Genomic DNA, 8,627 nt, shown 5'->3' on the forward strand with positions numbered 1-8,627 from the left:
CACTGTTTGGTCTTCTTAACCTCGTATAGCATGAAAAACCAGACACAGAATCAAATCCAGACCCGCTCAAATGCTCTTCGTGCTTGGAACATAAATAGAATAATTAATGCTGCAACTCACTTCCCGACGCGCCGATATCAACAATAACGAATCGTGCTTGTCTTTTTCTACAGATTCACATCGAAAATCAGTGATTTATTTCGTCTCGTAAGGTTTATTTTCGTGGTTCAAATGGTTCAAATGGTTCAAATGGCTCTAAGCAACATGGGACTTAACATCTGAGGTCATCAGTCCCTTAGACTTAGAACTAATTAAACATAACTAGCCTAAGGACATCACACACATCCATGCCCGAGTCAGGATTCGTACCTGTGACCGTAGCAGCAGCGCGATTCCGGACTGAAGCGCCTAGAACCGCTCGGCCACAGCGGCCGCATTATTTTCGTGAGTTCTGCAAAAACTGTGGCGATAGAAAGTATGATTTGTTAATAGTGATTGAATCCTCAGGTTGTAAATTGACTGTCCGGGCCAGCAGCTGCTGATACGGTCGCAGGTTCGAATCCTGCCTCGGGCATAGAAGTGTGTGATGTCCTTAGGCTAGTTAGGTTTAATTAGTCCTAAGTTCTAGGGGTACTGATGACCCAAGATGTTAAGTGCCATAGTGCTCAGAGTCATTTGAACCATACAGTTTGTTTTTCCGCGGCACAATGAATTCACCCGTTGGACAAGGCAACGTATCACATAGCTGGCAGCGTACTTGCGTGTTTCAGAGAGCACCTGAATTAATTTTCCGTAATCATTGCGCCACCAAACCCCTCGGATTAAATCCAATCGAGAAACTGTGGGACCACCTAGATGGGGCAGTTCGCGCCATGGATACCTAACCGTGAAACCTAGTACAGATGACCACGGAACTGTAATCGGCAAGGTTCGACAACCTTGTCGGTGCCTCCCAGAATCTCGTTGACTCTCTTCCTGCGTGTTTCGCAGCGACTCCGTCTGAGAAAGGTGGTTATTCAGATTTTTGTCAGGTGGTCACATTAATATGACCGGACAGCATGTCAACCATATCCATTTCCACAACTGCTCCAGCTACCCCATGTCGTCGTGGTATCTCTCTGTTACTGTAATTAAGTCATGGGAAATGTATGCAGTGTGCACAGCGTGTATTGTACACATTTAACTAAGATAACCAACACGGCTGAAAGACCCCTATAATAGCAACAGAAAGTTTCTGTAAATATTGACCTGCAAACGAGATAACTGTCTTATTACTGTCTTGATTAATATTAGCGTATTTTTAATATAAACCTTGGATTAAGTCCCTATCTAATTTGGCTTTTATTTCACTGACTACTGCCTTGGTAAGAAACTATGAGGATCGTTTAATAAGTAATGCCCTACATTTGTTTAAAAAGCCATTAATATATATAGACATTCGCCCTTGTCGTGTGCTTCGCATTTGATGTTTCTTCTGTGTGCCGGTGAAGTCATGAACCGTTGTGGCAGGTGGCAGAGCCGTAGTACAGAGTCAAAACGGCGTCTACATATGACTCACGTTACAAGCAGCGCGCTGTTATTGAATTCTTGTGGGCAGAGAAATAAATCGTGGTGAACATCCATAAACGTCTGTGTGCAGCGCATAACGACGCTGCACTTGATAGGAGTACAATTGGCGATGGGTAAAGAAAGTTACAGCCTCAGGGAATGCAGAAGCAGAGCTCCATGACCAGCCACGTTCTGGACGTCCTGTCACAAGCTCTGCTCCGGACATGCTAAATCGTGCGGATGCCATTATTCGGGCCGACCGGCGCATAACAACTCCACAAACGGCTCTACAGTTGTCGGTCACCATTGGAAGTGCGTCTGCAATGAAGATACTCTCGCATATACAAAGAGGTGCTCACGACGGGTTCCACGAATACTCACAGCGGACCACAAGATTCAAAGAAAGACCATTTCGTCTGAATTGTCGGAGTGGTTTGAAACCGAAGGAGAGGCCTTTCTGTTAAGGATCGTTACGGGGGACGAAAGCTGAGTGCACCACTTTTCACCGTAAACAAAAAGGCAGTCCGTGGAGTGGCATTATCCTTATTTACCACAAAAGAAGAAATCCTGACAATCAAGACAGTCATGGTGACAGTATTCTGGGTTTGTGATGGCGTCATTCTCGTGGATGTGATGCCAAGAAGGTCAATCATCAATTAAGAGGCATACGTCAACACTCTGAACCGTTTCCGACGTGTTCGATCAAAGAAGAATCCAGCAGAAATCTTTCTCCAACACGATAATGCATCCCCACACACAAGTGTGAGGCCCTGGGAACACATCTCCAAACTGGGTTGGACATCATTGCCTCATCCAACCTACGGTTCAGACCTGGCACCATCGGACTTCCATCTCTTTGGGCTGCTTAAAGATTCTCTACGGGGAACATGCCTTGAAGATGAGGAGAGTGTGTCACGCAGAGAAAACATGGCTACGCCTACAGGACAAGAGATTTTACCAACAGGGAATACATGCTCTTCCCGACGTTGGCGTAGGGCTGTAGAACTTGATGGAGTTTACATATATAAATGGGACGTGGACAAGGCATGTTGATGCATATTACCACCAAATTCTGGCTCTTAACAATAAATACGTTCTGAGAAAAAAAAATGTGGAACATTACTTACTGAACGACTCTCGTATGTGAGTACCCGGGGAATGTATTTATTTTACTCTTCTATTAGACCTCTCTTTCTCTTTCCTTTATCTGTCCAAACCCCCTCTCCCCATCTCTTCGTCTCTCCTTTGTCTGTCAATCACGTGTTCTCTCCTCTCTCTGTTCGTTACCCCTCCCCCTCTCTCCGTCCATCTTCTCCTCCCCCTATCTGCGTCCATCTAATCCTTCCGTCTCTCTTTCTCTCTCTCTGTCCACCTCCTCTTCCCCCCTTCTATCTCCACGTCATCAACCTTAGCCTAATAGGAGGTTGGCCTTGTCACCGTTTGAAGTACGAGTATTTCTTCCAGACCGTAAATCATGTTGTTGTTGTTGTGGTCTTCAGTCCTGAGACTGGTTTGATGCAGCTCTCCATGCTAATCTATCCTGTGCAAGCTCCTTCATCTCCCAGTACCTACTGCAACCTACATCCTTCTGAATCTGCTTAGTGTATTCATCTCTTGGTCTCCCTCTACGATTTTTACCCTCCCTTCAATGCTAAATTTGTGATCCCTTGATGCCTCAGGACATGTCCTACCAACCGATCCCTTCTTCTAGTCAAGAAACATCTCTTCTCCCCAATCCTATTCAATACCTCCTCATTAGTTACGTGATCTACCCACCTTCAACATTCTTCTGTAGCACCACATTTCAAAAGCTTCTATTCTCTTCTTGTCCAAACTATTAATTGTCCATGTTTCACTTCCATACACGGCTACACTCCATACAAATACTTTCAGAAACGACTTCCTGACACTTAAATCTATACTCGATGTTAACAAATTTCTCTTCTTCAGAAACGCTTTCCTTGCCATTGCCAGTCTACATTTTATATCCGCTCTACTTCGACCATCATCAGTTATTTAGCTCCCCAAATAGCAAAACTCCTTTACTACTTTAAGGGTCTCATTTCCTAATCTAATTCCCTCAGCATCACCCGACTTAATTCGACTACATTCCATTATCCTCGTTTTGCTTTTGTTGATGTTCATCTTATATCGTCCTTTCAACACACTGTTCATTCCGTTCAACTGCTCTTCCAAGTCCTTTGCTGTCTCTGACAGAATTACAATGTCATCGGCGAACCTCAAAGTTTTTGTTTCTTCTCCATGGATTTTAATACCTACTCCGAATTTTTCTTTTGTTTCCTTTACTGCGTGCTCAATATACAGATTGAATAACATGGGGGAGAGGCTACAACCCTGTCTCACTCCCTTCCCAACCACTGCTTCCCTTTCATGTCCCTCGACTCTTATAACTGCCATCTGGTTTCTGTACAAATTGTAAATAGCCTTTCGCTCCCTGTATTTTACCCCTGCCACCTTTAGAATTTGAAAGAGAGTATTCCAGTCAACTTTGTCAAAAGCTTTCTCTAAGTCTACAAATGCTAGAAGCGTAGGTTTGCCTTTCCTTAATCTTTCTTCTAAGATAAGTCGTAAGGTCAGTATTGCCTCACGTGTTCCAACATTTCTACGGAATCCAAACTGATCATCCCCGAGGTTAGCTTATACTAGTTTTTCCATTCGTCTGTAAAGAATTCGTGTTAGCATTTTGCAGCTGTGGCTTATTAATCTGATAGTTCGGTAATTTTCACATCTGTCAACACCTGCTTTCTTTGGGATTGGAATTATTATATTCTTCTTGAAGTCTGAGGGTATTTCGTCTGTTTCATACATCTTGCTCACCAGATGGTAGAGTTTTGTCAGGATTGCCTCTCCCAAGGCCGTCAGTAGTTCCAATGGAATGTTGTCTACTCCGGGGGCCTTGTTTCGACTCAGGTCTTTCAGTGCTCTGTCAAACTCTTCACGCAGTATCGTATCTCCCATTTCATCTTCATCTACATCCTCTTCCATTTCCATAATATTGTCCTCAAAAACATCGCCCTTGTATAAACCCTCTATATACTCCTTCCACCTTTCTGCTTTTCCCTCTTTGCTTAGAACTGGGTTCCCATCTGAGCTCTTGATATTCATACAAGTGGCTCTCTTTTCTCCAAAGGTCTCTTTAATTTTCCTGTAGGCTGTATCTATCTTACCCCTAGTGAGATAAGCCTCTACATCCTTACATTTGTCCTCTAGCCATGCCTGCTTAGCCATTTTGCACTTCCTGTCGATCTCATTTTTGAGGCGTTTGTATTCCTTTTTGCCTGCTTCATTTACTGAATTTTTATATTTTCTGCTGTCATCAGTTAATTTCAATATTTCTTCTGTTACCCAAGGATTTCTACTAGCCCTCGTCTTTTTACCTACTTGATCCTCTGCTGCCTTCACTACTTGATCCCTCAGAGCTACCCATTCGTCTTCTACTGTATTTCTTTCCCCCATTCCTGTCAATTGTTCCCTTATGCTCTCCCTGAAACTCTGTACAACCTCTGGTTCTTTCAGTTTATCCAGGTCCCACCTCCTTAAATTCCCACCTTTTTGCAATTTCTTCAGTTTTAATCTACAGTTCATAACCAATAAATTGTGGTCAGAGTCCACATCTGCCCCTGGAAATGTCCTACAATTTAAAATCTGGTTTCTAAATCTCTGTCTTACCATTATATAATCTATCTGATAACTTTTAGTATCTCCAGGATTCATCCATGTATACAACCTTATTTTATGATTCTTGAACCAAGTGCTAGTTATGATTAAGTTATGCTCTGTGCAGAATTCTACCAGACGTCTTCCTCTTTCATTTCTTAGCCCCAATCCATATTCACCTACTATATTTACCTTTTCCTACTGTCGAATTCAAGTCACCCATGACTATTAAATTTTCGTCTCCCTTCACTACCTGAATAATTTCATTTATCTCATCATACATTTCTTCAATTTCTTCGTCATCTGCAGACCTAGTTGGCATATAAACTTGTACTACCGTAGTAGGCATGGGCTTCGTGTCTATATTGGCCACTATAATACGTTCACTATGCTATTTGTAGTAGCTTACCCGCACTCCTATTTTTTTATTCATTATTAAACCTACTCTTGCATTACCCCTATTTGATATTGTATTTATAACCCTGTATTCATCTGACCAGAAGTCTTGTTCCTCCTGCCACCGAACTTCACTAATTCCCACTATATCTAACTTTAACCTATCCATTTCCATTTTTAAATTTTCTAACCTACCTGCCCGATTAAGGGATATGACATTCCACGCTCTGATCCGTAGAATGCCAGTTTTCTTTCTCCTGATAACGACGTCCTCTTCAGTAGTCCCCGCCCGGAGATCCGAATGGGGGACTATTTTACCTCCGGAATATTTTACCCAAGAGGACGCCATCATCATTTAACCATACAAATATGTGAACCAAATTTGGATGAAATCACTGGAGACGTTTAGGACGAACTTTTTACCCGTGGCCTTGCGCGCATATGCAAATGTCTAATACATTTCACATGTATATTTAACGTAGGACTGGTACTCCTGGTCCGTCTCAGTTACATGATTCGCAAACCTTTCGGAAACATTCTCATACTTGCACGTGGGATAACACTAGACGCAGACATTTTTGGAGAAGGTGTAGGCGGGAAGGGCGTTCGCCCTCCCTTTACCACTAACATTGCCAAATACAGATTTGAGTGCCAACTCCGTGACGACAGGGGACAAGGCCAGGAAAAAGAAGAAGGAAGACTACATTTCACGCTGAAGCCAGATATCGTTTGCGTACCCGCAGTTTCTGGAACGTTTTTGTTTGTATTGTCATGTCAGTTGTTGCTATTATGACGCACACTGTGCCAGCACTGTATTCATGTTTCAATTTTTACACTGTGCTCAGTGAAACTCACTTGCAGAGAGAGCCCAACGATGAAGCTTTAGCAACTCCTACGATTATGTTGATGTCGGTTTGGCACCCTTGCTGAACAAGATTACATAGCAGAATATCACTGAATTTGTATTCGTTGGCCATTCGATTTAAGACACTGCCAGACAGTGCTTCTCGTAAATAAATCAGCAGGCGCGTGACATATCCATGTCAGGGCGAGAGAAACAGAGTGCTGTTATGCAATTTAGAATTCGAGGAGTTCGTCCACAGATGGAGCACCCTCACCTTCGGTATCATAGTGTCAGACCACACACGAGCGCTGCGATAACCGCAACTTTCACTCTCATCGACCATTCTCTGTACAGTCTCAACTTGGTCCATCTGATTTTCATCAGTTTCCAAAGCTTAAAGAACTTCAGGAATTCGCTTCGATATGTGTAGACATGCAGAATAAATATGCAGAATGTGAATAATGTTTGAGGCATGACATTGCACCACGTCCTCGTGCAATGCTCATATGCTGTGCGAATTGCTGATGAATTATTGAAATTAGCATAAAAGGACTGGTGTCTGCTTTGGCCTAGGTAGATGTTCTGTATAAGGAATGAAGAAAATACTTCATCATCTTGCAAGTTGATTCTCCGCACAAGTGGGGAAAACCGCATTGAGAGGAAGAACACGGAAGTTAGCTTACCTGTGTAATTAACTACGAAGGGTCACGTTTTCCTAGGGAACACAAGTGCACCTCTTGAATTAATGTCGCACGGCGTGTCTCCTTTCGACCTTCAGACAACCCCGAACCAAAGAGACGTGCATCTCCGGTATTTTTTTTGCCATTTGTCGCTTTGACTGTTCATCTGACAACGTTTTCGGAATTACATTTCTTTAAAAAATTCTACTCATACTGCAAATTCTCATCATTTTGATGAAAGAGCTCTACTAAACTGATTATGCCACATTTTCTTCTGTAAAAAATATGTTTCATGTTTCAATAGAAACTACATGTCAAGAAAAGAATACTTGTCGTTCTCTATTGAAACACAGTCACATTAGTAATAAGGATTATTTCATACGCGGTGACCACCGAGGAATGATCTGTGATTGCGCATCATGCGTGTAATGCGACTTGCACCCAATTTATTCACTTCAACATTCTGCAGTCGAGGTTTTGTTTGTATTCGTCCGGAATGTTTTCTTTTATTCCTCATACTCGTCTTTTTGTTCTCGTCTTCCCTTTCACGTAGTCAGACGGCTGTAGATAAATATTTTTAAGGTACTCCGTTGAGAGCTGGCCTTCGAATGGAGGTTCGTTGATTCACTCTGCAGCTGAGCGTACGCTATGAAGAAGGTTTTGTCAGATTAATTCTTTGAGCCTATCCGAAAATCAAACCTAGGCCTCTGATTTCATTCATTTATTATGCCAGAAAGTTGCACAATGACGCACACTCCATTGCATATGGAAATATTCATTCTGGAAATAAGCCACGGTCTTTCCCCAAACTATTTCTCAGTGGCATTTTTCCTTGAACCTGCTAATCTAGCAAGGTATGCAGGAGAACTTAAGTTCAGAAAGTAGGAGAGAGAGGTACTTGCAGAACTGAAGTTGTGGTAGGCGGATCGTTTGAGTCGTGCATGTGTACATTTGAAGGGCTTATTTCAATAGTGGTACAAGTCCATTTTTGTTCATTATGAGATACAGAGTCCTATAGTTAAATGAGAGCTGAAAATCTGCAGTTGAGATACCAGAAATATTCAAGTATATATACTTGAATGTGAATAATGTTTAACTACCAGAAATATTCAAGTATATATACTTCAATGTTTCTGGTATCTCAACTGCAAATTTTTCGGCGCTCATTTAACTTTAGGACTCTTTATCTCGGAATGAACAAAACTGGACTTGTACTACTATTGAAATAAGCCCTTCATTTATAGGCTAGAAAATTACTCCCTGGCAGGCAGAGGCTTATTTTCTAGTGCTGACTAGATAACCAGCTATAATCGGTCAGTAAGTTTCTCAAGTATTTCACTGGTTTTAATCTTAGTGTGTCTCTTAACACCATCCTCCTGATATTTTTGTTTTCTTTGGTGGCTTTCTTAATATATCGCAAGTGAGTTATTTTTCCTGATGGCGGGAGGCTGAGGAGCAAACTTCTGCAAATCGAAGTGATA

This window comes from Schistocerca cancellata, chromosome 1 (genome assembly GCF_023864275.1).
Source record: "Schistocerca cancellata isolate TAMUIC-IGC-003103 chromosome 1, iqSchCanc2.1, whole genome shotgun sequence".
Lineage (NCBI taxonomy): Eukaryota > Metazoa > Arthropoda > Insecta > Orthoptera > Acrididae > Schistocerca > Schistocerca cancellata.